This window comes from Vicugna pacos, chromosome X, assembly GCF_048564905.1.
Source record: "Vicugna pacos chromosome X, VicPac4, whole genome shotgun sequence".
NCBI lineage: Eukaryota > Metazoa > Chordata > Mammalia > Artiodactyla > Camelidae > Vicugna > Vicugna pacos.
In genome coordinates, this window is record NC_133023.1 from 11,822,203 (window position 1) to 11,849,581 (window position 27,379).

The 27,379-nt window shown below is 39.9% G+C and overlaps 1 long non-coding RNA gene across 1 annotated transcript in view; it reads right to left on the reverse strand.

The window, feature by feature from the left end:
- Positions 1–26,527, reverse strand: part of LOC116277200 (uncharacterized) — a 53,092-nt gene extending 26,565 nt beyond the window's left edge. The window contains exons 1-5 of the long non-coding RNA XR_012067520.1: positions 26,391–26,527; positions 9,189–9,228; positions 7,269–7,487; positions 3,367–5,185; positions 2,751–2,863 (exon numbers count right to left, since the gene is read on the reverse strand). This is a non-coding gene — a long non-coding RNA (uncharacterized lncRNA). The remainder of the gene's footprint in view (positions 1–2,750; positions 2,864–3,366; positions 5,186–7,268; positions 7,488–9,188; positions 9,229–26,390) is intronic.
- Between the last annotated feature and the right edge of the window lie 852 nt (positions 26,528–27,379).

Sequence of the window (27,379 nt, forward strand, 5' to 3'; positions counted from 1 at the left end):
GAAAATTACAGGCTAATACCTCTGATGAATATAGATGCAAAAATTCTCAACAAAATATTAGCAAACTGAACCTGACAATACATAATAAAGATCATAGACCATCATCAAGTTGGATTCACCCCAGGGTCACAAGGATGGCTCAACATACACAAATCAATAAATGTGATATGCCACATTAACAAAGGAAAAGACAAAAACCACATGATCATCTTAATAGATGCAGAAAAATCATCTGATAAAATTCAACATCCATTCATGATAAAAATTCTTACCAAAGTGGGTATAGAGGGAACATATCTCAACATAACAAAAGCTATTTATGACGGAGCCAGAGCCAACATAATACTCAACAGTGAAAAGCTGAAAGCCTTCCTGCTAAAATCTGCAACAAGACAAGGCTGCCCACTCTCACCACTTCTATTCAACATCGTATTGGAAGTCCTAGTCACAGCAATCAGATAAGAAAAAGAAAGAAAAGGGATCCAAATTGGAAAGGAAGAGGTAAAAAATTATCACTATGCAGATAACATATTATATGTAGAAAACCCTAAAGCCTCCACACAAAAACTACTAGAGCTGATAAATGAATTCAGCAACCTAGCAGGATGCAATATGAACAAACAGAAGTGTGTTGCATTTTTTTACACTAACAATGAAATATCAGAAAGGGAAAGTAAAAAAAAGTCTCTTTTAAAGTCACATAAAAAACAAAAATACTTAGGAATAATCCTGACCAAGGAGGTGAAAGACTTATAGGCTGAGACTATAAAACATTGATAAAGAAAACTGAAAATGATTCAGAGAAATGGAAAGATATCCCATGCTCTTGGATTGGAAGAATTAATATTGTTAAAATGGCCATACTACCCAAAACAATCTACAGATTTAATGCAATCCCTGTTAAATTACCCAGGACAGTTTTTAAAGAACTAGAACAAATGATCCTCAAATTTATATGGAACCATAACAGACCCAGAATTGCCACAGCAGTACCATTCTTGTTCCTCAAAGCTGGAGGCATAACCCTCTCAGACTACAGACAACATACAGAGCTACAGTACGGTATTGGCACAAAAACAAACACAGATCAATGGAACAGGACAGAAAGCCCAGAAATAAACCCACAGACTTACAGTCAATTAATCTTTGACAAAGGAGACAATAAGATACAATGGAGAAAAGACAGTCTTTTTAGCCGGTGGTATTGGGAAAGCTGACAGCTGCATGTAAATCAGTGAAGTTAGAACACGCCCTCACACCATACACAAGAATAAATTCAAAATGGCTTAAAGACTTAAATATAAGACATGACACCATAAAACTCCCAGAAGAGGACACAGGAAAAACATTCTCTGAAATGAATCATAGCAATGTTTTCTTAGGTCAGTCTCCCAGGACAATAGAAATAAAAGCAAAAGCGAACAAGTGGGACTTAATCAAATGCGTAAGTTTTTGCACAGTAAAGGAAACCATAAACAAAACGAAAAAACAGCCTAGGGACTAAGAGAAAATATTTGCAAATGATGTGGCTGACATGGTTTTAATTTCCAGAATATAGAAAAACCTTGTACAACTCAGTAACAAAAAACCAAACTACCCAATCAAAAAATGAGCAGACCTAAACAGACATTTTTCAAAGAAGACATCCAGATGGCCAACAGGCACATGAAAAAATGCTCAATATCACTAATTTTCAGAGAAATGCAAATCAAAACTACAGTGAGATACCACCTTATAGTGGTCAGAGTGGTTTTCATTAAAAAGTCCACAAACAATAAATGCTGAGGAGGGTATGGAGAAAAGGGAACCCTCCTACACTGCTAGTGGGAATGTAATTTGGTGCAGCCACTATCGAAAACAGTATGGAGATTCCTTAAAAAACTAAAAAGTTAGACTTACCACATGATCCAGCAATCCTGGGCATATATCCGGAGAAAACTGTAATTCGAAAAGATACATGCACCCCAGTGTTCATAGAGGCATGATTTACAACAACCAAGACATGGAAGAGACCTAAATGTCCATCCACAGATAACTGGATAAAGAAGATGTGGTGTATGTATATATATGTATATGTGTGTGTGTGTATACAAACACACAAATACATACACACAGTGGACTACTACTCCGCCATAGAAAAGAATGAAATAATGCCATTTGCAGCAACATGGATGGACCTAGAGATTATCATACTAAGTATTTAAAACAGAGAAAGACAAGTATGATATCACTTATATGTAGAAAATAAAAAAAAAATGATACAAATGAATTTATTTACAAAACAGAAAGAGAGTGACAGACATAGAAAACAAAACACTGTTACCAAAGGGAAAGGGGGGAGGGGAATGATAAATTGGGGGTCTGGGATTTGCAGATACAAACGACTCTATATAAAATAAACAACAAGGTTCTACTATAGAGCACAAGGAACTATATTCAATAGCCTATAATAAACCATAACAGAAAAGATGAGAAAGAATATAGACATGCACAACTGAACACTTTCCTGTACACCAGAAACACATCACTGTAAGTCAACTGTACTTCATTTAAAAAAGAAAAAAATATGCCAAATATTAACATTTATCGATTCAAAGTGGCTAGTATTGTCACTGTAATCTGTATAATAATCTGTAATCATTTCTGAATCTAAATTTTTTAAATAGATAAATTAAAAAATAAAATAATTTTTGTTGAATAATACAGAACCAGGTATAAATAAGCAAGAGATCATTTCCTCCTATTCCTACCTTGTGGTTAATCACCTGAAGGGGATTTTCCCAACTCTGATTAGGATAATCAGCCACAGTGAGTTCTGGTAGCACTGCCTTTTCATCTGAAGAACTGCACAGAAGATTGCCTTCTGAAATGGAAAGAAACACAATTTTGTTCAAAGTTTGAATTAAGATGACCATAGCCTACTGTGTCTCTAATGGCTCTGACCCTAGACTAGCAGTTGTTCTTACATCAGGGTCACCTGGAGGGCTTGCTTCAGCAGACTGCCGGGCACCCACCACCAGAGTTCTGATTGCAGGGAAATGGGCTTCTCAGACTCTCCTGGGCGTCCCGGGGGGCTTGTTAAGGTGCAGATGCGGAGTCAGCTAGTCTGGGATGCGGCCCAACGTGCTGCGTCTCCCCCAAGCTCGTGCTGCTTGTCCAAGGACCGTACTTTGCAAAGTAGAGGGTCTGAAGCACTTTGACCTGATCAGTGATGCACTCATGCATCCTTGACCGCAGGAAGTTTTCATCGCTGTCCAGGAGGGGCTGATAGCACCCAACACCAGCACTTCCGACCTGCAGAGCCGTATAGTCACTCGCCTACCAGAAACCCTCCCTTCAGCCGGCCTCCAGTCACCTGCAACTCACCGTGTCTGAAAGTCAGCTCAGCGTCTTTGTCCTCACAGCCTCGCCCTCCTGGGTCAACCGCAGCTCAGGGACCACCACAGCACCCGCGGGGTCTAGGTGCAGAAAGTGAGGAGTCGTCCGTGGTACTCAGGAAAGCTCTCTCTGACGCGTCACTGTCTTCCTCTTCCGCTGCCTCGGCCCCGGTGCAAGCACCTGCCCACTTCTGAACCATCGCGGTGAGCGCCTCCTCGCCTGCACGTGCGCTGTGTGCCCGTCACGTCAGCCAGGGGGATCTCGGACAACCCCAGCCTCTTCCTCGTGGCTAACGGCGCTCAGTGGCCTCACAGGATCCAGAGGATGAAGTCCAGACTCCTTCGGGCGGCCTGGAAAGCCCTGGGTGGGTCTGGCTCCACTAGACCCTTCCCGGCCCCGCCCGCACTGAGCCCGCCCTCTGTTCGGGCTCCTTCCGTGCCCGCGAGAGCGCCCTGCTCTTTCCACCACGGAGCTTCTGTTCCTGTTCCTGCGTCCTGGACCACCCTCTCTAGCCCATCCGTCTCTCACTGTGTCTGATGAACTCAGACTCAGCCTTCGAATCTAAGGGGTGGAACCCGTCCCCGGTTCCCCTCCGGAAGCCTCAGTCAGTCCCCGTGCTTTGCTCCTCTAGCTCTTCTGAGCTCAGGACCACCTGGCTAATGTCTGTCTCCCCAGAGACGGGAAACTCCATCAGAGTGTAGACCACGCCCATGCTAGCGCGCCGCTGAGTCCCCGGCGTCCAGCCCGGTGCTGGGGGCATCAAAGACACTTCGATGAGCATGGAATGTTCACTGATTGAGTGAATGAAATGGAATAACTGAATGGACGGACAGCTGCTCCCTCCCTCCGCCTGCTGTCATCCTCACCCGTGTCCCTTACCCTGCTGAACGGACAGCCGCAATGCAACACAGCCTTTAGGAGGCCTCAGGACCGGAGCGGACGGTCCCAGCAAGGTTGTGGGGAAGAGCTGCTCTTGGTCAGGGGAGCCGAGCTGCGCCTTCAGAGGACCCTGTGCCAGCCGCGTCTTCAGAATGAGTTATGGGTCACTGGGTGTGGATTCTTTGGTTCTGTTGAGAATCACTGTAATAACGGCCTCACTCGCCATGGGTGGGTCTTCACAGCCCGATGCCTGGTATCTGGAAGGCCATCGTTTCGTAGGTATTGTTCGCCTTGTTGTTGTTTCGGGCAAGAGGATAAACTAGGTCCTTGATACTCCATCTTGGCCAGAAGCCAGGAATTGTTTCGTGGAGATAGGTTTTCACTGTCGCGGAATTTGCCTGGTCATCAAAGGAAGCAGGTGGAATGGCCGTGTGATTCTTTAAGACAGTGGTTCTCAGATTCGCGCCTACGTGAGAAATTGTCCAGAAGGCTTGTGAAAACAGATGACTGGGTCTACCCCGCCACCTCAACTTTCTGATTCAGTTCTTCCGGGGTGGGACCCAAGAATCTGCACGTGTAGTCCGTTCATAGGTGGCGCTGATGCAGCTGGTCCTCGGACAGCACTCTGAATAGCAGGGTTTCCAGATCTGGGTCTGCACACTTTCTCTCTCCAAGGGTAACCATTTCAGGCTTTGTAAGCCACATGCTCTCTGTGACAGCGACAGGGAGGGGGCTAGGAGGAGGGAGGGAGGGGGAGGAGGGAGAGGATCCCCAGCAGTTACCTTGCATACCTGTTACCCTATGAGGTAGCCTTCCAACCCACGGCTGCCACCTTTCCAGATGTTAGTTATTTTATGTTGCTGATGAGTTGCCAACATCCCCTATGGTTATTCCAAATACTGCAAGACACAAACTTTGATGATGCTCCCTGAAAAGAAACATCTTGCTCTTAGAGCTGTTTCTAAGAACGCCATTTCACAAGTCGTATTTGAGTGTTTATTTTCAAAACCATTTGATGGCTAAACTATGTTCCTAAAGTTATGTTTTGGTTTCTAGTTGCAATCCAAAAATCCTTGAAGATGCATGCATGAAAAGCCAGGGATAAAATTATAAAAGCCTACCACCATCTGCCTTTAAAATGTTATTTTCACAAAACTAAAATTATCAGATGTCTCCCAATGTTTTCCACGGGGAGCAGAGGCAAAACAACCATGAAATGAGTAACAGTTGTTGTTGCTTTTCCCCCACTGTAGCATCCAGTGGAACTAGACCTTTCAGCAAATTAAACATGATGAGACGAGAAAGGAAAAATCGTGAGCACCTCCATCAACGTTCCTCAGCTTCACTGAAACAGAACTTCATGCAGACATCTCTCCAAAGCATACCACTTCCTCCTCCTTTCCCCTGAACATGGATTCTGGATGCTCAAAGCATTCACAGCATAGCAATAGCCCAGAAGAATTACTGTAGTTGGGCAGAATTCCAAATTTAATAGCCCCAGGATCTAATTCAACAAAATTCCTACATTAATTCACGAACTTTCCCCTTTGGTTATGGAATCAAGGCTCAAGATCATCAGCCAGTATTATCCAACACCCCCAGGCTCTGAAACACTGCGGCTGACACATGAAGAGATAAAAGGCAGAACTTGCAATCTGTGACCTGACACAGTTTATATTAAAAATGGGCTCACTAAAGCTTCTTACCAAAATACTAGCCTAAGCAAAGGAGAACCAATATTGCTACATAAAAAGTACAGTAATAGAGTATTAATCACAATTAAGAGGAATGGGCCGTTGGACCTAATGCAGTTTTCTAGTCCTAGGAACATTTAACAAAATGCTTTTTTCCTTCTTATTGTCCCAATATTGCTGCCAGCATGTGGGGTAGTGGGTTTTGCGGACTGGCTTGCTCACTTCTGCTCCAGCCCCCTTCTGTGCCTTCCTGGCTTACAGAGACCTGAAAGCCACAAGCTCTGTTTTCCAGACGCCCTTACAACTAAAATTGTGGATGAGATTTCGATTCTGTATAATAGATGCACTCATCCAATGCTGGATTTGGAACCAAGTGATGCAGGAGCAGAGGCCAGGTTTTGTGGACGCAGACCATAACTGCGGCTGCCCGGTTCCAACGCCAGCAGCTGACACCGCCGTTTCCTGAGTCAGCAGAAGTGGCTTCCTGCTCACAGCGGAGGCTCCCAGGCAGCATTTTTCTACTAGCAGCCTGCTCAAGAAGCGCCTTCAGCTGGCGGTAGGGGCCACAGTGCCCCTGGAGCCCCGTCTGCGGTTCACTGTGAAAGTCGACCCTGGCAGTCTAGCTCAGACCGTCCCTCCAGCTTTTCCAGTGATACTGTTACTTGACACCCCTTACTGTTCCCTTGCCACTCAAGCCACATGTCACTGATTCTGTCTCTGTAAGTAGTTTCCAAATACAGTAGATGCTCACTCCCCTGCCTTCATAAATACAGTATAATATATGAACTGGATGAACAGATGCTTTAAAATTCTTCAAAATCATTAAGAAAATAAGAGTTTTATTCAAATCAAATTGAGTGCACAGTCACTTTGAACTTCCAGGAGTGACTTAACTTCATTTGAACCAACATCTCCTTTCAGACTATACCTTTACTGTTTTACTTGCTATGATAAAGAAATAAGCAGAGCAAGTGAAGAGAATACTGAAAGCATAAGCTCTAATTAAATCAAAAAAGATGACTGTGTTGGTAGTGGGTTCACTATTTCAATAGTTGCTGGTAGAGACTCACTCCAGCAACTGTCCAGGAAAAGACATATGGACTTGGCCTGGGGAGAGAAAAGGGGGTGGAGCGTAGAGCAAAGTTGGTGCGTGTTAGAGTATGAATTCCCCCAGAAGGAAATGTTGAGAGGACAATTTGAATGCAAGTAGTTTTTTAAGAGAGAAAAATCTGTAGGGGTACAAGGAAGTGTATTAGTTTTCTATTGCTGTTGTAACAAATTTGATGACAAAAAAACACAAGTGTATTATTCTCTTACAGTACTGGAGGCAAGAAGTTGAATATGCTGCAGGGCTGGTGGCTCTGGAGAGATGCCATTTCTTTTCGTCTTCCAGCCTTCTAGTGCCCTTAGTATTCCTTGGCTTCTGGCTGCTTCCTGAATCTTCAAAATCCATAACATATCTGCTTCCATCATCACATCGCCTCCTACTCTCACTCTGACCCTCCAGAATCCCTCTTAAGAAGGACTCATGTGCCACTATGAGAAAATTACAGACCAGTATCTCTGATGAACATAGATGTAAAAATCCTCAACAAAATATTAGCAAACCAAACTCAGCAGTACATTCAAAGGATTATACACCATGATCAAGTGGAATTTATCCCTGGGATGCAAGAATGGCTCAACATACACAGATCAATAAATGTGATATACCATATTAACAAAATGAAGGGGAAAAATCATATTATTGCCTCAACAGATGGAGAAAAACTATTTGACAAAATTCAACATCATTGCGTGATAAAAATTCTCAACAAATTGGGTATAGGTGGAATGTACCACAAGATAATAAAGGTCATATACGACAAGTCCACAGTTAACATCATACTCCATAGTAGAAAGCTGAGAGCTTTTTCTTTAAGATCAGGAACAGACAAGGATGCCCAGCTCTCCACACTTTTATTCAACATAGTACTCAAAGTCATAACCAGAGCCATTAGGCAAGAAAAAGAAATAGAAGGCATCCAAATAGGAAAGGAAGTAAAACTGTACCTGTTTGCAGATGGCATGATCTTAAATATTAAAAAAATTCTATAGACTCTACCAAAAAAATAAAACTGCTATAATAAACACATTCAGCAAAGTTACAGGATGCAAAACTCAACACTCAAAAATAAATTGCATTTCTATACACTACCAATGAAAAACCAAAAAGGACATTAAGAAAATATATACAGGGGGGAGGGTATAGCTCAAGTGGTAGAGCGCATGCTTAGTTAGCATGCATGAGGTCCTGGGTTCAATCCCCAGTACCTACTCACCTTCCCCTCCTGCCAAAATAAAAAGTAATGCAATAATAAATAAAATATTTTTTAAAAAGGAAACTACACATACAAAACAAGAAAGTTCAGTCAAGTGGTTACACACTAGGTAAATATATAGAAATTAATAGTTTTCCTTCCCCAGAGTGGCCAAATGGAATACTTGAAAAATAGATCATACCCACAAGAGCAACAAAAACATAAACTATCCATTTAATATGCAGAACCCCAATGATAAAAATTATCAAATTTTTCCAAGACATGTAAAGACAGATTTAAATATACAGAACTGTGCCATGCTCCTGGCTGTCATGACGGAATGGTATAAAGATGTCAATTCTTCCTAAAATGACTTACAGGTTTAATGTAATGCCAATCAAAAAATTCCACTTTTTAATTTTAAAATATTTATCTCAAAAATGTGTTGGGGGGTGGGTATAGCCCAAGCAGTAGAGCGCATACTTAGCATACACAAGGTCCTGGCTTCAATCCCCAGCACCTCCATTTAAAGAAAAAAAAAAAAAACTTTCATAACCTCTGCATGGATTGGAGCAGCAAAGGGGCACAGGCTTAAACATTTCCAAACAAGGGGCTGAGTTCCTGCTTCATCATTTGCACAATGGGTGCCTGCATTTTATAAGCACCTCCCGCAACAACATGGATGGACCTGGAGATTGTCATATTAAGTGAAGTAAGCCAGACAGATAAAGATAAATACCATATGAGATCACTCATATGTAGAATCTTAAAAATGACACAAATAAATTTATTTACAAAGCAGAAACAGACTCACAGACATAAGAAGCAAACTTAAGGTTACTGGAGGCAGGTAAGAAGGCAGGGGGGAGGATAAACTGGGGGCTTGGGATCTGCAGATACTAATGACTATATATAAAACCGATAAACAAGTTCTTACTGTATATCACAGGGAACTATATTCACTATCTTGTAATAACCTATAATGAAAAAAATAAAAATGAATATATCAGTATATATATGCTGTACACCAGATATTAACACAACATTGTAAACTGACTATATTTCAAATAAATAAATAGATAAATAAAAAAATAAAAGCACTTCTCCACTGAACATACTGGCCCATCATGGTGTCATGCTTTCCCAGCTGTACTGCTGAGTTGGGCCTGGAGCTAGATGATGGAATGTGCTAACAAAATCTCGGGCATTTGGGGAAGGACCTTTACCCAACACACAAATTTAGCAATGTCCCTCCTAGGTTTGGCCAAGTAACTTTCTTCCTCTTGCTTTTCGTATTTCCCTCATGGTTCAAAACCAATCTTTAGGGGAAGGGCTTGTCAGTTTTTACCAATCAAGTCCAAAATGGCCTCGTAAACATGTTTTTCTCTGGCTTTGTGTTCTTCATTTATCACATGCTTTGACATTGTTGCACCCAAGGCCATCTTACAGTCCCTCTTTTTACCGAAAATGAATCACATTTATTTCTAACTAAGTCACCCTTGGGGGAAAGGGAGAGAAGAATGTAGCTGGTTTCCTTAAGTACAGAACCAAGAAATGCAATATCCGTCCTCAGTTTTTGTCAGCTCTTTCCCAAGGCCATAATACACTCCTCCAAATCAGCACAATTGACTAAGATGTACTGCAGACACAGAAAAGGAGACATTGTTCAAAAATACCATCTTTTGACTAAAAAGGTAATCACCTCATTACAGACATAGATCAGAATAAGCCAAACCATTGTATTTCATATGAAGACTGGTCTAAATGGAACGTGGAATAAAGTGGGTGAGTGCTTAGAAAAACAAAGTAGTCCTTCCTTAAGTAGCCAAGTCTCGAAGTTGCTGATTACGTATCTGTGTTGGATAACACCTTAAAATGGGTAACACCTCACACGTAAACAGGCTTCTTTGTGGCTGCCATTCTATAAACCACACAGTACTTCTGTTTACTTTTACAAAAGAATGACGTGAATGTAAGTTGAATAGTGTAGCAAATGAAGTGACTGTCGACAGATTTCTAAGGGATAAATCTATAAAAAAAAAAAATCAGATTGCTTTTTGGCTTGCTAGAAAAGCATTAATAGATGCTGGCAGAGCCACCAGAGACAATTTATCTGGATCGCAGAAAGATAGTTGATGACCTTTGGTACAGTAAACTAATAAGTAAAACTAAGGAATTTAAAAATCAGTGCTAACATCCATACACGGAAATTATCCTAGCTGGAGATTGAGATGCAATTTTTTTAAAGGCAATGGTACCAAATTCCTATTATTTGCTTAGGCAAGGTAAGCTACCAGGTAAAAATTCTAAACAATAAAGTTCTTTTATGGGAAAAAATGTGGGTTTTTCTATATAAGCTTAAACATGGAATCTAAGTCCCATATTTTTAACTTTAATGTATACTCATTTCTCTTTTATAAAAGAAAGTCACTCTTGCCTATCATCGCAAACTGGAATTCCTTAAAATTTTTCTAGGAAACCTGTTTGCAAAAAAAAGTGATTCCCAAACTAATACCACAGGCATGGCAAAGAAGGCTATAAAAATAATCTGGTTCCAACACACCTTTCAACACACTTCCATCACACCGTGCCCCTGACACGCTTGCTAAGCTCTAATTATTAAAGAATATCCATTCTTTCCAACTCCATCCATGGCCACACTCTATTACAATCTTCCTGTCCGGGCTTTAAGTTCCCCAAGGACGCAGGCACAATCGCAAACATCCTTCAATTCCCAGAGCCTTCCCGATGGCCACTGCCCAGTGCACGTGGGATAATGGAAATTAAGTGTAATAAGTGCCTTGCCCAGAGCCCCTTACCTCTTACTTTTCAGTGCACATAGGCTCCACTTCCAACTGTGAATACCTGCAACGTTTTGCCAGGGGACTTTCTCTGGCTACTGAAGCTTGCTCTGCCCATGCCCAGGCTGAAAGTACAGAGCAGGCTAGCGTTACAGGAGCAGCCTTCAACCGTTGACTGACATAAATTGGTGGATAAAGACTCCAGCCCTTTCACCTCTTGGGTGGGATGACTCTGAGTCGCGTGATCTACACTGTCAATCAGAATTCCACAGACTAAGATTAAGCTCAAATCGCCCTTAGTTTACTGTCTTGATAACACACCCTGCAATGACTTCCTTCCCTTCCCTGTCTCATTTCCACAGTCCCCTACTAGTGTTTCCTGGACCGCCTCACACATAAACTACTTGCACTCAATCCTTGTCTCCAGGTCTATATGTTGGGGAACCCAAATTAAGAAAACAAAATACTGAGTTGAACAGCACAAAGTTTCAAGGGCATATCAGTCAAGGTGAGTGTGTCTTTTCAGAGATTGCTTGCTTCAACTTGTCCCTTGGATCAAATGCATTCTTTCAGAGATTACTTGTCTTAACACTGGGAGTTTTGACTTACGTCCTTGAAACAGAAAGCTTTTACAGCTTTTTGAACAGAAGAATAGCATAATATAGGCAGTGTTTTAGGAAAGTTATTCTGGCAGAGGTAGATGGATGGATGGATGGGTGGGTGGGTGGGTAGCAGGATAATAAAGACATCAAGACAGAGAAATTAAATAATACAATAGAAAAATTAGATTTGGTGGATATTTTCAGAGCATTACACCCCCCAAAAATAGGATATACATTCTTTTCAAGTGCACATGGAACATTTTCCAGGATTGATCATGTACTTGGGCACAAAAGAAACCTTAGCAGTTTTAAGAAGATAGAAATTATCTCAAGCATCTTTACTGACCACAATGCCATGAAACTAGAAATCAACAGCAGAGAAACAAAAGAGAACAAAAGGAAGGCATGGAGATTAAACAATATGTTATTAAAAAACCAATGGGTCAATGAGGAAATCAAAGCTGAAATTAAAAAATACCTTGAGACAAATGACAATGAAAGCACAACCACACAAAATTTATGGGACACAGTAAAGGCAGTGCTAAGAGGGAAGTTTATAGCGATACAGGCCTTCCTCCAAAAAGAACAATCTCAAACAATTTAACCCACCAGCTGAATGAACTAGAAAAAGAAGAATAAAAATCCCCAAAAGGCAGCAGAAGGAAGGAAATTATAAAGATAAGGGAGGAAATAAATAAAATACAGGTTAAAAAGACCATAGAAAAAAAATCAACCAAACCAAAAGCTTGGTTTTTGAAAAAGTAAATAAAATCGACAAACCTCTGGCCAAACTCACAAAGAAGAAAAAAGAGTGAGCACGAGTTAGCAAAATAAGAAAGGAAAATGGAGAAATTACAACAAATAAAATAGAAATACAGAATATCATACGAGAATATTATGAAAAACTATATGGAACCAAACTGGATAACCTAGAGGAGATGGACAAGTTTCTGGAAACATACTGTCCACCAAGACTGAATCAAGAAGAAACTGACCACTTGAACAAACTGATCACTAGAAATGAAATGGAATTAGCAATAAAAAACCTCCCTACAAATAAAAGCCCAGGACCGGACGGCTTCACCAGGGAATTCTACCAAACATACAAAGAGGAACTCATACCAGTCCTTCTCAAACTCTTCCAGACGATTGAAAAGGAGGGAATACTCCCAAACTCATTCTATGGAGCCACCATCACCCTGATACCAAAACCAGGCAAAGACACTACAAAAAAAGAGAATTATAGGCCAATATCACTGATGAACATAGACGCCAAAATCCTCACCAAAATTTTAGCAAATAGAATGTGTTGACACAAGGGTGGTTCAACATATGCAAATCAATCAATGTAATACATCACATCAACAAGAGAAAGGACAAAAACCACATGATCATCTCAATCGATGCAGAAAAAGCATTTGATAAAATTCAACACCCATTTATGATAAAAACTCTCGCCAAAGTGGGTATAGAGGGAACATATCTCAACATAATAAAAGCTATATATGACAAACCTACAGCCAGCATAGTACTCAACGGTGAAAAACTCAAAAGCTTCCCACTAAAATCTGGGACAAGACAAGGATGCCCACTATCACCACTCCTATTCAACATAGTCCTGGAAGTCCTAGCCACAGCAGTCAGGCAAGAGAAAGAAATAAAAGGGATCCAATTGGAAAAGAAGAGGTAAAAGTGTCACTATATGCTGACGACATGTTACTATATATAGAAAACCCTAAAAGGTCCACACAAAAACTACTAGAGCTGATAGAAGAATTCAGCAAGGTAGCAGGTTACAAGATTAATGTTCAAAAATCAGTTGCATTTCTTTACACTAATGATGAATCAACAGAAGAAGAAAGTAAAGAAACAATCCCCTTTAAAATAGCACCCAAAGTAATAAAATACCTAGGAATAAATCTAACCAAGGAGGTGAAAGATTTATACACAGAAAACTATAAACCATTGATGAGGGAAATTAAAGAAGACCTTAAAAAATGGAAAGATATCCCATGCTCTTGGATTGGAAGAATCAATATTATTAAAATGGTCACACTGCCCAAGGCAATCTACACATTTAATGCAATCCCTATCAAATTACCCAGGACATATTTCACAGAACTAGAACAAATCATAATAAAATTTATATGGAACCATCAAAGACCTAGAATTGCCAAAGCATTACTGAAGAGAAAGAAAGAGGCTGGAGGAATAACTCTCCCAGACTTCAGACAATACTATAGAGCTACAGTCATCAAGACAGCATGGTACTGGTACAAAAACAGACATATGGACCAATGGAACAGAATAGACAGCCCAGAAATGAACCCACAAACTTTTGGTCAACTAATAATCTTCGACCAAAGAGGCAAGAATATACAATGGAATAAAGACAGTCTCTTTAGCAAATGGTGTTGGGAAAACTGGACAGCAGCATGTAAAACAATGAAGCTAGAACACTCCCTTACACCATACACAAAAATAAACTCAAAATGGATCAAAGACTTAAACATAAGACAGGATACAATAAACCTCCTAGAGGAAAACATAGGCAAAACATTATCTGACATACATCTCAAAAATGTTCTCCTAGAACAGTCTACTCAAGCAATAGAAATAAAAGCAAGAATAAACAAACGGGACCTAATGAAACTTACAAGCTTCTGCACAGCAAAGGAAACCATAAGTGAAACAAAAAGACAACCTATGGAATGGGAGAAAATTTTTGCAAATGAAACCGACAAAGGCTTGACCTCCAGAATATATAAGCAGCTCATATGACTCAGTAAGAAACAACCAAACAATCCAATCCAAAAATGGGCAGAAGACCTTAAACAAGCAATTCTCCAAGGAAGACATACAAATGATCAACAGGCACATGAAAAAATGCTCCATATCACTAATTGTCAGAGAAATGCAAATCAAAACTACAATGAGGTATCACCTCACACCAGTCAGAATAGCCATCATTCAAAAATCCACAAATGACAAATGCTGGAGAGGCTGTGGAGAACAGGGAACCCTCCTACACTGCTGGTGGGAATGCAGTTTGGTGCAGCCACTGTGGAAAATAGTTTGGAGATTCCTCAAGAGACTAGGAATAGACTTACCATGTGACCCAGGAATCCTGCTCCTGGGCATATATCCGGCAGGAACTCTACTTCAGGATGACACCTGCACCCCAATGTTCAAAGCAGCACTATTTACAATAGCCAAGACATGGAGACAGCCTAAATGTCCATCAACAGATGACTGGATAAAGAAGAGGTGGTATATTTATACAATGGAATACTATTCAGCCATAAAAACCAACAACATAACACCATTTGCAGCAACATGGATGTCCCTGGAGAATGTCATTCTAAGTGAAGTAAGCCAGAAAGAGAAAGAAAAATACCATATGAGACCACTCATATGTGGAATCTAAAACAAACAAACAAACAAACAAAGCATAAATACAAAACAGAAACAGACTCATAGACATAGAATACAAACTTGTGGTTGCCAAGGGGGTGGAGGGTGGGAAGGGATAGATGGGATTTCAAAATTGTAGAATAGATAAACAAGATTCTACTGTATAGCACCGGGAAATATACACAAGATCTTATGGTAGCTCACAGAGAAAAAAATGTGACAATGAATATATATATGTTCATGTATAACTGAAAAATTGTGCTCTACACTGGAATTTGACACAACATTGTAAAATGTTTATAAATCAATAAAAAATGTTAAAAAAAACTTTAAAAAAAAAAAAACATCAAGGAGGCTAACTAAGCAGCTGCAACCTGGAAGACGGCCTTCACCAAAACCTGACCATGCTGGCACCCTGATCTCAGACTTCTATCCTCCAGAACTGTGAGAAAGAGATATCCTATTGTTTATTAGCCACGCAGTCTATGATCCTTTGTTACAGAAGCTGTTATCATGGTAAGAAAATTTTATAAGATGTTATCCTAAGGGGAAACTCCTTGTACTATTTTTGCCATTTCTTGTGAGTCAAACTACTTCATAATAAAACATATATAGAAGTAAATTAATCTTTAAAAACATTTGGGGCACAGTCTGGGCCCAGGCGGATAAATCTCAACCACTGTGTCCCTTTACTCAGAGGTCTAAACCTCTCAAGTCCATTCCTTGTCACCTGGTGACAGTTCCCCACACAATCTACCTTTCCCCTGTACATCCAAGGCTAAGTGATTTCTATTGGGCTCTGGTCCATCCTCTGCCACACGGCTACTGGAGCCAAATCCCTTTCTGTTTGAGCAGCGATTCTTCCTACTCAGATCACATTGCTGTCAAAGCTCACCTGCCACACAGCCTGGAGGGCTCTTCCCAAGCCTGCCCAGCAACCTGTAAGTCCTCTCTGGTAACCCGGGGCAGTGAACTTTCCCACCACCCCTGCACTCTGTGTCAACCACTCCTGCAGCTCTTTTACCTTCTCTGGTCCTCTCATCTCCACACACACCCATCGACCCCTCCAGCCAGTGTGGAGGGCCTGTCCTCTATGCAGGAATTTCTTTTTCCTGTTCTTAGGGATCCACTTTAGCACTTCAACTAGACTCATTCTTGACCCACATTTCCCCTCCACATGGGGCACCCACACCCAGCAGCCCAAACCAGGGTACCCAGTGGACTTCAGATGATGGGCTTCCCTCCACCATAAGCATTCAGAGCCTGATTCAGAGCAAGAGGGCTCAGTTAATTGACAAAATCATATTCTTCCTTTCAAATATTAAAGCATGTAGTACACTCATTTTACTTTTCATCTCACTGTTCTCTCCTCCCTCTCTAGAGTAACCCTTTAACTCACCTTTTTTTTTTTTTTTTTAAAGTTACTCTGGCAAAACTGGCCATTGCCTTGGCTCTGAAAAACCAACCCAACAACACCTAGGATTAGTGCAAGTGAACGACATACCCATCAAGATCCAAGGTCCTGATTAGTTCAGCAAATTGCTTTAGCATCCATCTAGAAATTGTCATTGGGTCTGGGGTGGAGGATTTCAGAAGCGCAGACATTGGAAATTGGTCTATAAAGACCCAATGGCTTCTGTTGTCAGAATACTGTAAAATCAATTTGGCAGCAGAGTTGCAAATACCTACGGGGATTCATGTTATGCTGACATTTGTTCTGGCATCAGGCCTTCCTGCTGTCATCAGGTGTCAAGATGCTCCCTGGCTCGGACGCTGTTGGTTCTCTGTAATGTATTCCTCAGAACTATCTTCAGAGAGTTCCACTTCCTTTGTTCCTGACAAGGAATGTTGATTCCAAGTCTTTGGAGCTGTTACAATATTTTAGATTTTTAAAAAGATATATTTAGAATATATTTATATATTCAATATAGCAAAATATTTATAAATGTATATATTTAATATATGTCTTGTATGAAGCATATTTGGCCTCAGTAGCAACAATCTCAGAACAGTTTTTCCTTGAATCTCAAATTTCTGGTAGTTTTTTTTATGATTGTATCTCAAGTTTGAGAGTAAGTTCTCTTTTGAAACATTATGAAATAATAGGAAAAAATTAGTTTCCACAAACTATAACCTAAGGAATGTTGAGCCAAATAGTAAGAAATCTAGATTCTGCTACTAAATTAATTACCTCCAACTCAGTTCATAAGATAAACTAGAACCTGGTTGGTATAAGTGTGTCACATGGCTCAGCTACATAATTTGTGGGGCCCAATGAAAATGAAAATGAGCCCCTTGTTCAAAAATGAATTTTAAAGACAGCAATAACAGAGCATTAAACCACATATAAAGCCATCCTGGACATGGGAGATAATTAATCTGGAGCAGCCACTATGGGAAACAGTATGGAGATTCCTTAAAAAACTGAAAAGATGAGATGACTTACCCTATAATGCAGCAATCCCACTCCTGGGCATATATCTGGAGGGAACTCTAATTCAAAAAGATACATGCACCCCAATGTTCATAGAAGCACTATTTACAATAACCAAGACATGGAAGCAACCTAAGTATTTATCAACAGATGACTGGATAAAGAAGCAGTGGTATACACACACACACACACACACACACAGGAATACTACTCAGCCACAAAAAAGAATAAAATAATGCCATCTGCAGCAACATGAATGGACCTGGAGATTGTCATTCTAAGTGAAGTAAGCCAGAAAGAGAAAGAAAAATACCGTATGATATCATCTATATGTGGAATCTAAAAAAAAAAAAAAACACAAATGAACTTAATTAAAAACAAGAGACAGACTCACAGACATAGAAAACAAACTTATGGTTACTGGAGAGAAATGGGGTGAGGGGATAAATTGGGAGTTTGGGATTTGTAGATACCTTCTACTACATATAAAATAGATAAACAATAAGGTCCTACTGTATAGCACAGGGAACTATATTCCATACCATGTAATAGCCTATAATGAATAAGACTATGAAAAGGTATTTTATATATATGTTTTTTATATATAAAAAAATATATATATATAAATATATATATAAAACAATATATATATATAACAGAATCACTATGCTGTACACCAGAAATTTATACATTATAAATGCCTATACTTCAATTAAGAAAAAAAAAGAAACAATAAACCTAAGGTAGAGGGACAGGCATTTGCCATACACTCATAGGAAAAAGGAAACTCACTTCTCTGTAACTGACACAGAGCAATATCGAAGCCTCCTGACCAGAATGCCCAGATGAAAGGGACAACTTGCTCCTAGTAGGGTACTTGCATCCTGTAGCCAATAATGGGACATCTAGGAAAGATTCAGTTCTTTGATAACCTTGACGGTTTGGAAAAGATAGTTCAGCCTACTTGAGTGAATTAATAAGCACAGTGAGTTTTAAAGCCTGAGTCCAGAAGTAGAGGCATAAAAATAAAAAAGTGAAAATGAAAAAAGCTGGAATATAAACTGGAGGTTAACTCTCCAAGTTGAGACTGTCCCAACAATTATCTTAAGAGTGTAAATTTTAAATTGACAGTGTGAACTGGACTAGGATGAACAGGGTGCTTCCAGAGAAAAAGTTTTGTTTTATTAATTTCAGATGACAACATCACAGAATTACCCAGGGTCAGTGCTGATAATGAACCATCCAGGATGGTATATTAATTAGGATTCCGTATCTGCAAGCAACAGCAACCAACTCTGGCTGACTTAAACATAAGGCAAATGATTGGCTGACTATTGATGTTTACAAAAATGATGGGTCTTGGGAATGGACAGCAACCAAAAGAATACCAGAGAATTAGGAAGCAGAAACCACAGATCAGACAAAGTCTGATCCTTCCTGCCACTGAGTTAAAGTCCCAGGAGAGAGCTTCCAATAGGCTAAGCTTAGGTTAGATACTTATATCCTCACATGGCCTCTTGGCTTCTGTAAAAAATTATTAGCACCTGGAATTGCTCTCCCACCAAGGCTACAGATATGTAACTCCCCCAAAAGAAATCCAAATGATACCATGTAGGTGAAGTGGATGCTAGGCAATCCAAAACAGTTATGAATGCTTGCTATAAGTGGAAAATCCACTTTCTCTCAAGTACAAACTCCCATTGGTTGGTGTGGCTGCCTGGTGTATATGTTGAAAAGGTTTCTGAAACCAGGTCCAAGCATCATGGGAAAAGGTGCAATGATTGATTAGTAGAGTTGGCCGCTGCCACAGAAAAGAAGTAAAATGTGTGCCAGCTCTTTGCCATTGTTTGCAATAGCATCAGTCTCCCTCCTCCATAAAAGCTTTCTCTCACTCTTTCTGTTAGAAATAAAACATCCCTCTTTGGCTCAAATTATTTTCCACCCCTGAGGAGCTGAGCAACTGTAAGCCATAATCTGAACCCCTTCGTGCCTCTATTTTTCATTGGTTAATGAAATATTAATACCCAATTCATAGGGTGGTTGTGAGTGTTATATACACTACAACACGGCAAACATCTTGCTTAAGGCCTGGCAAAAAGTCGGCACTCAAGAAATGTTAGCATACCCCCAATATGTACCTCTTTATGATCAATGATACATTCTTTCTTGTGTCATGGCTATTCGTGCTTAGTGCACAGAGGTGGAATCAAGGCATACTGGACTTTGAAACCTCCTACTCCTTCCTTCTCCACTCACCAGCTTTGTGGCCTTGTCCTATTTGTCACTAGATTTCCACCACCCAGCAGACTACCTATCACTTAGAGCAAGAGCTCAAGGAACACTCTGAATGAATGACAAAATTAACCTCTCTGAGCCTCAGTTCTCCCAGCTATAAATTGGGACCCTACCTGGCTCACTATGTCAAGACATTTCAAATTCAAAACATCAACATGACCTGGCACAGTCTTTTACCCCATATTTGCTGCTCTAGAAATGTTAGTTTCCTTCCTTTCTCAAAAACTGGTGTTTTCCATGAATTAAAAAAAATGGCCCTAGAGTATGATCCATTTCATACACTCAGATTTAACCAATGAAGAACTGTATTCAATTAGATTTGAACACTTGTTTTAAAAACATAAAATATATAAGCCACAAAGGAATCCATTTCAACTTTAAAGATAAGTGAAATACACATTTCTATAATAAAGAAGAGGCCAGACCAAAAAATCTTTTCTTTGTTCCTTCCCCTTTCATTTTTCCAAGGTGTCAGATTATTGCTCTATACCCAGAAAATGGTTTTGATGGGCTTCAGCGGAATAGCAACAAAAGGACACAATTAAAATAATGCAAATGCTTACTATTAATTTTAGCTCCAAAACTAGAATGGATAAAAAGTGAAAACTGCTTATTTCTACAAGCTCTAAAGGACTGGTCATTCTGAAAACAAATTTATACTTACTTTAAGATACACTTGGAAAATAATATCATTGTAGTAAGCTGAAATTCAATGTGGGCTCCTTTCACAAAAGGAATTAAGTAGAGCAAGCAATTTTCTACCAATCTGTATTTCTGTACAAACACAGGCCCATCAAAGAATTACTTGGGAACTCAGTTTGTTCAACAATAAAAAATAAAAGCTGCTCTTTTTATTTAAAAATGTTTTAATTATCTTTTTGCCTCATTCCCTTCTATTTTACAGATGATTTCTTCTTTCTTGATTCTTTTTCATTTCACTTAGGGAAGAAGAAACCAACTGTGTAATTCTTATGGGAGATCTATACCCTGTTGATGACACAGCTCTCTTTAATTTTCCAATTCTGGGTTTTAGCTACATTAGGCAAGAACTCTGTGGTTTTTCTCCTGTCTAAAGAATACTGACAGAAACTGAACCGCATCTGCGTGAGTGTTTGTGTCAATGCATCTGTGTGGGTGTATACAAAACACAGAGGAAGCTAGAGATTAATTTAAATGATTGTTTTAAACAAGTATCTCTTTATTAATTGCTAATTCTAGCTTTTAAAATAATATAAAGATGAAGGTAAGAGTGTCACATGGGCCACAGGTTGAGCATCAGAGAAGGGGGACTCTCCATTCTCATTTCACTGCTAACTAGCTCCTCTGTGAGTGTGGTCGCCAGCCTGTAAGATGGTGTCCAGTGATCTCTGCCTTCTGGTATGCACGCCCTTCTAGAGTCCCCACCCATATTTGATGAGGATTGGCCTGTGTAACTGATAGAATATGGCAGAAGTAATGTATCTCACTGCTGAGGCTAGGTCATAAAAGACACTGTGGCTTCTCCACTTGGCTTTCTCTTGGATCCCTCACTCGTAGAGAAGCCAGTTGCTGTTATGAAAACACTCCAGCAACCCTATGGAGGGGCCTTGACAGGATTCTGTGCGGGCCACCCCAGAATGTGCCACTTTGGCATGTGTATTATTTTGACATCAAGATAATCAAGGTCCAACAGACTCAACAAGAGCTTTTTACCTCCCCCTTAACTGCACAGAAGAATTTAGATAGAGGTCCTGGTCCGGGAAGAGAGCTACCACCAGACAGAGCTACAAGGAGTGTGGGTTGGGGGGGGTAAGCCGTGGGGAGGGCTGCAGAGCCTGTTTCTTTAAAGTCCTCTGTGTGTCCCACTGTCTCTGCATGGCCTGACAAACAATGAAGCAAACACTTGCTCGTCTCATCTTCCTGTGAACTGTCTTCCTCCCCTTTTCAGCCCCAGACCCCATCCCCTCCTCCTTCACTCAGGATAACATATAAGCTTCAGTTGCCTGACTGTGTTTGACCCTCTCTTATCTGTATGAGGCTCCCATATGTACAAAGTTACATTTGTTTTTTCCCTATTAATGTGTCTTCAGTCAATTTAATTATTATACCAGCCAAAGAACCTAGGATGCAAGAAGGGAAATGTTTTCCTCCCGTACATCCCACATGGTGAGGAACAGAGGTTTATGACCATCAGTTACTTCCATGAACTCGGAAGGAGATCTTCCAGCCCCAGTCAAGCCTTCTGATGACTGAAGACTTGGCTGATGTTTTCATTGCAATCTAAGCAGAGATCCTGAGCCAGAGCCATCACTTAAGTAGTCCCTAAATTCCTGACCCACAGAAACTATGACATGATACTATTGTCCTTTGGTATCCATGGGGGATTGGTTTCAGGACCACCACAGGTACCAAAATCTGTAGATGCTCAAATCCCATAGTCAGTCCTCCACATCCATGGCTTCTGCATCTGCAGATTTAACCAGCACAATACACCATCTGCAGTTGGTTGAATCCGTGGATATGGAACCCCCGGATAAGAAATGTCAACTATACTGAAAAAAATCTATGTATAAGTGGACCTGTGCAGTTGAAACCTGTCTTATTCAAAAGGTCAACTGTCAATATTTATTCTCTTAAGCCTCTAAGTTTTGGGGTAACTTATTACATAGCAATAGATAACTAATACAATTACCCAGTAGGAAGGGCCATTTTTTGTTTCTGTTTTTCTGATTATTTTTACTCAGCCAAATATTTACTGCTTAATATGCCAGACATTATTAAAACGCTAGAGTTGGACTAAATGCTCCTTACAGAACTAACATTTTGATTTTCATGGATAATCACGGAATCAGTCAGACTGTTCTTTCAATAGAATCTGCAGTTTGCTAGATCAAATGCTCTCCTTTAGAAAAATTCCAAATACTACCTGAAACCAATACCATTAATTGGATGACCCAACAAGCCTTCTCTTATCACTTGTTGTTTTCACACTTACACACTGGGAACACTACTAACTGGCTTTCCTGGGTTCCCTTGCCACCAGTGGTGGCCATGTCACATAATGCTGGCCAATGAGACAGAAAAAGTCATTTGTTTAAAGGGTTTCCAAGAAAGATTTTGATTTCTTGATAAAATAGGCACAAAAGGCTGGCACCACTCTTCCCTCCTTCTTTCTGCCTTGGCTATAATATAGCCCAGTGCCTGGAGCTGTAGCAGCCATCTTGTAGCCATGAGCGAAGGGCCTAGGGAAATTAAGACATACCAGGCCTTGACATAGTTGACCTGCCAAACCAATGCCAGGAGCTTCTGGCCTCCAGAGATGTAGAACTTTCTATTTCAGTCATAAAAGTTGGACTTTCTATTTCTTACAGTCAAATTCAATTTTAATCGACACAATACCATACAAAGTGATTGATTTCAAACGAAGTAATAAGAGTTTTCCCGCTAATGTATCTCCCTTTGCTCTGAGTTCCATAAATTGTTGAGATGTAATTTGTTAACATCAACATCACCAACAAAAGAGCCTCTCTCCTGCCTTCCTATATGACAGGCAATAGTGTATTCATAAGACAACATTCCTTGAGTGCACACCATGAAAGCAGCACTGTTCTCAGTGTTTTAGAAGTATTAATTCATTTAATCTTCACAATAATTCCTTGAGGTCAATACTATTATTTTCTACATTTTGCGGATGAGAAAAAAGATTAAGGAAATTTGTAAGGTTTCATAACTAATTAAATAGTAATGCTGAAACTTAAACTAAGATCATTTAGTTTCCAACATCACCATTTTGCTTATCTGACATCATCAGATAAAGCAATAAACACAAGAAAAACTGACATCCACCTGCCCCCTCAAATGCATAGGATCTTCCACATTTTGAATTTAAGCTCCTTTAATGTTATCTGCTTTGTAACTTTAAATTGTATGTATAGCCAGCAAGTGGAGAAGAGCTGGGCTAAGCAATGGAGTTAAGATTTGAGGTACATGAGTTTGGATAGAGAGGAAAATAACACTTACTGCCATCACCATCACCATCACCTCTAATATTTATTGAGTTTCTGCCTTATACTATGCACTACACTGGTGGGTACCATGTCAGCTTTATACATAAAAGATTTAGAGCTATTTCCCGAAGGGTCAGTTATGGCTGATTTTCAAATGACTACTCAAATCAATGGAAACAAGCATTCACCAATTAAGAGAAAACCAAAGCCATTCTCAGATGAACCATGGGGAAATGTATCCAAAGCTCTTTAATAGAAAAATAGCTGTGCTTTATTGAACGTTTATTCTGTGCCAGACACTGCCCTTAATGCTTTACAAGCATTCTAATTGTCACGCAACTCTCAGAAGTAAGCCCTACCATTAGCTTTTGGTCCCCTCTGCCCCCTACCCCCACCTGCTGGGGGATTAGAGGAGGGGATGCAAACGTTAGGAGTAACTAGATAAAATTTCTCAGACACCAGCCCCATCCTCTATGTTCTATACATATGAAGTAATTGGACTCTCGGATCAGAGACCAAAGACAAAGGACAGCAATAGCAGGAGTCAGATTAAGATCAGTTGTGCTGGTTCCCCAAGCCCCAGTTCCACCCACAGGGTGATGCTGTGAGGGCCAGGTGATGCCTGAACGTACAGTGAGCAACTCTGAGACTTGGAAATGCCAACCTTTGATGAGGGGGCTGCTACTAAATCTGCCCTGGAGAGAGACGAATTTCATTTCTATCCTGTAAGCAAGCAGGTCTGCCCTCTGCTTTGGAGGAAGATACTATCTCTACTTTGTTAAGTCTTTTTATTATACAAGCATCCTTTGCAAGACTGTATGGAATGCAGATCTGCTGATGCCTTTGCTCAGGTGTGCAGAAATGCAAGACCCCAATGGAGAATTTCCTCCCAACAAACAAACGATCCAGAAAGATTTTCAAAGGGTCATTCCAGCATTCCCAGGTAAGTATAAATGTAGCAAAAGTATAAATATAGGAACTAAAATTACTATAGTATGTATTTCTAAGCTTCTATTTAATCGCTTGTAGAGCATTCATAGAATAGCCAAAGGCTAAAATGTCAAAAATGATTCACCTATTTTGAAGAAAATATAGTGCAGAAAAACATTTAAAGTATTGTGCGTCCTTCAGAGCCTGACATAGAAGTAGGCTTTTCACAGAACCCACTTATACCCACCAGTCTATCATCAACATCCTATCACTGAATTCAGTCATTAAATACATCAAATGTGCTTTCTGAGAATAAAGTTATTAATGATACTGAAGTTTATGAATAAATGTGTCAATACTTTATGAATACTAAGACCTGCTAAAAAGTATCATAGACCAGGTGCAACTGGTTTAGTTCAATCATTGCCCTGTCAGATTAATGCCTAATTAACCCTATTAGGTTCCTCTTTACATATGAGGACTCCCATAGATTCAGTAGACCTCCTAACATCACACAGCAGGTTTATGGCAAAAACCCCATCTGTCTCATTACACATGTAATCCCAAACTGTATGAACAGGATTCTTTAGATCACATTTAAACATAAAAATATTCTTGGAAACCAGGAACTTTCATAGGTTCTTAGTAAGAGACTTAGATTTAGGATCAAGGCTAATAAAATAACACTTTTCCCCTAAAATAAACACTCTCCAGCCAGGAATTGAGACCTGAAAATAACTTTTACCAAGTGGAACAGAAAAATACAAGCTGTGGTGTTGTAAAAGCTATTCAACAATCAATTAGCCTGTAGGTAACCAAAGAACTATTTTAGTAGCTCCCTGAATGCTATGAGGTTAATAATACCCTGGGAATGATACCTATAGACCTCAGTCATTTTTCTAGTGCCGACAATAGCCTAGAAAAATTATTCAATCCACCTGATATATATTTAAAAAAAATTTTTAGCTGAGTAAATTTGAAGATCTAATTGGCTTTATTCATTTCTCACTAGGGCTGACCAAGAAATTCCAGACTGACTGGTTTAAAATGCCACTACTGGGAGAGGGTGAAACTGCAGTTAGCTTAGGTATGACTTGATGGGGCTTAGCACAAGTGTCTCCAGTTTGGGGCTTATTGTTTGTTTTTAACACGTATTTATGAGGAAAAGAATAACAGGATTATTAATTAATAGGAATTGCTATCCTTTGAGTTTTTAAACATAGAGAAAAATAGGAAATCAATCATAATTATGCTTCCATCATAACTATAACAGCCTAATAGCCCCATAGTTTAATACAAAATATCTTCCTAACAATGTATACAAATTCCAATGTGAGAAAGTCAAACAGTAAGATTACAAAAGAGTAAAATGGAACAAAATTTGCCACCAAAAAGATGCCTCTTAGGGAATAAGGATTATTTTAAGCAGGTTATTTAAAAAAATAAAATAAAACACAGCAGACTTGGGAGAAACTTTGAAAACCAAGCGTAAGTTGCTCTTTTATAAGAACAATTAACAGTTATAAGGGAAATCTCCATATGTAAGGGTATCTCTCTCTTAGTACTGACTAGATTTTTAGAAACTCTTATCAATGGAGAAGGCTTGGACTTTAATCTGCATAATACCCTTACCTTTGTTTATTGTGCTTTGCCTTGAAAACCTGGTTCTCCACTTACCCTGGAGATGGTATTGAAGATAGTGGCTTGGGCCATTTTGGAGAGTTGCTCAGTTTTCCTGGGTCTCTCTCAGGGACACACGAGGCATACATGATATTAAACTTGTTTGTTTTTTTCCAATTAATCTGTCTTTTATTACCGGGGGGGGGGGTGTCTCAGCCAAGAACCTAGAAGAGTGAAGGGAAAATTATTATTTTTCCTCCTCTACAAGAGGATGTAATTCCCACAGATATAAAAAAATTAGGAAAACTCAAAATACATTGATCATTTTGACACATTCTTCAACAATATATTTTCAGCATTTTGGAGATGTTTATTATTTTACTCATTTTCCCCACAATTAACATAGTCTCCATGTCTAAGTCTGATGAGCATCCAAATAAAGTTACAGATTATCAGCTTTCAGTATGCTAAGGATCTATACTGAGTTTGAGATCTAGACTTCTCTCACAGACATTTTTATAAAATAATAAATACATAATGTAATAAAACATCCAATAATGATATAAGCACTGCTGTGCAAAGATGGAGCTGCTTCCAAACCTGACTGTTGATGTCAAAGAACCAAACTTGGGTCTGTTCTCCCACGCACAGTAAAGCCAGGCTAGGGACACTGAGTTGCGGGGAAGGAAAGAGCTGCGTTTACTGGAGGGCACCAAGCAATAAGCTCAGGACTCCCCCACAGGTTTCAGCAAAGAATTTTTTAAGGCAGATGAGGGTGGGGCATCCCAGGGTATGTGAGCGGCTCTTGTACAATTCTCTGATTGACTGATGCTGAGGTAAAAGGGCAGTATTACAAGGGTTAACATTATCAGTCCTTAGGTGCCCAGTGGATGGGCTCATAATCATCAAGTAGTTAATTTCTTCCATACGGTGGTGGTTTTAGCATCTGTAAACAACTCAGGAGTTGTGCATCAAATACTATTATCCAGGTACTTCAGAGATGGGCTAAAGCAGAGGATGTGGATCTGTCCCGGAAAGGCCCCATA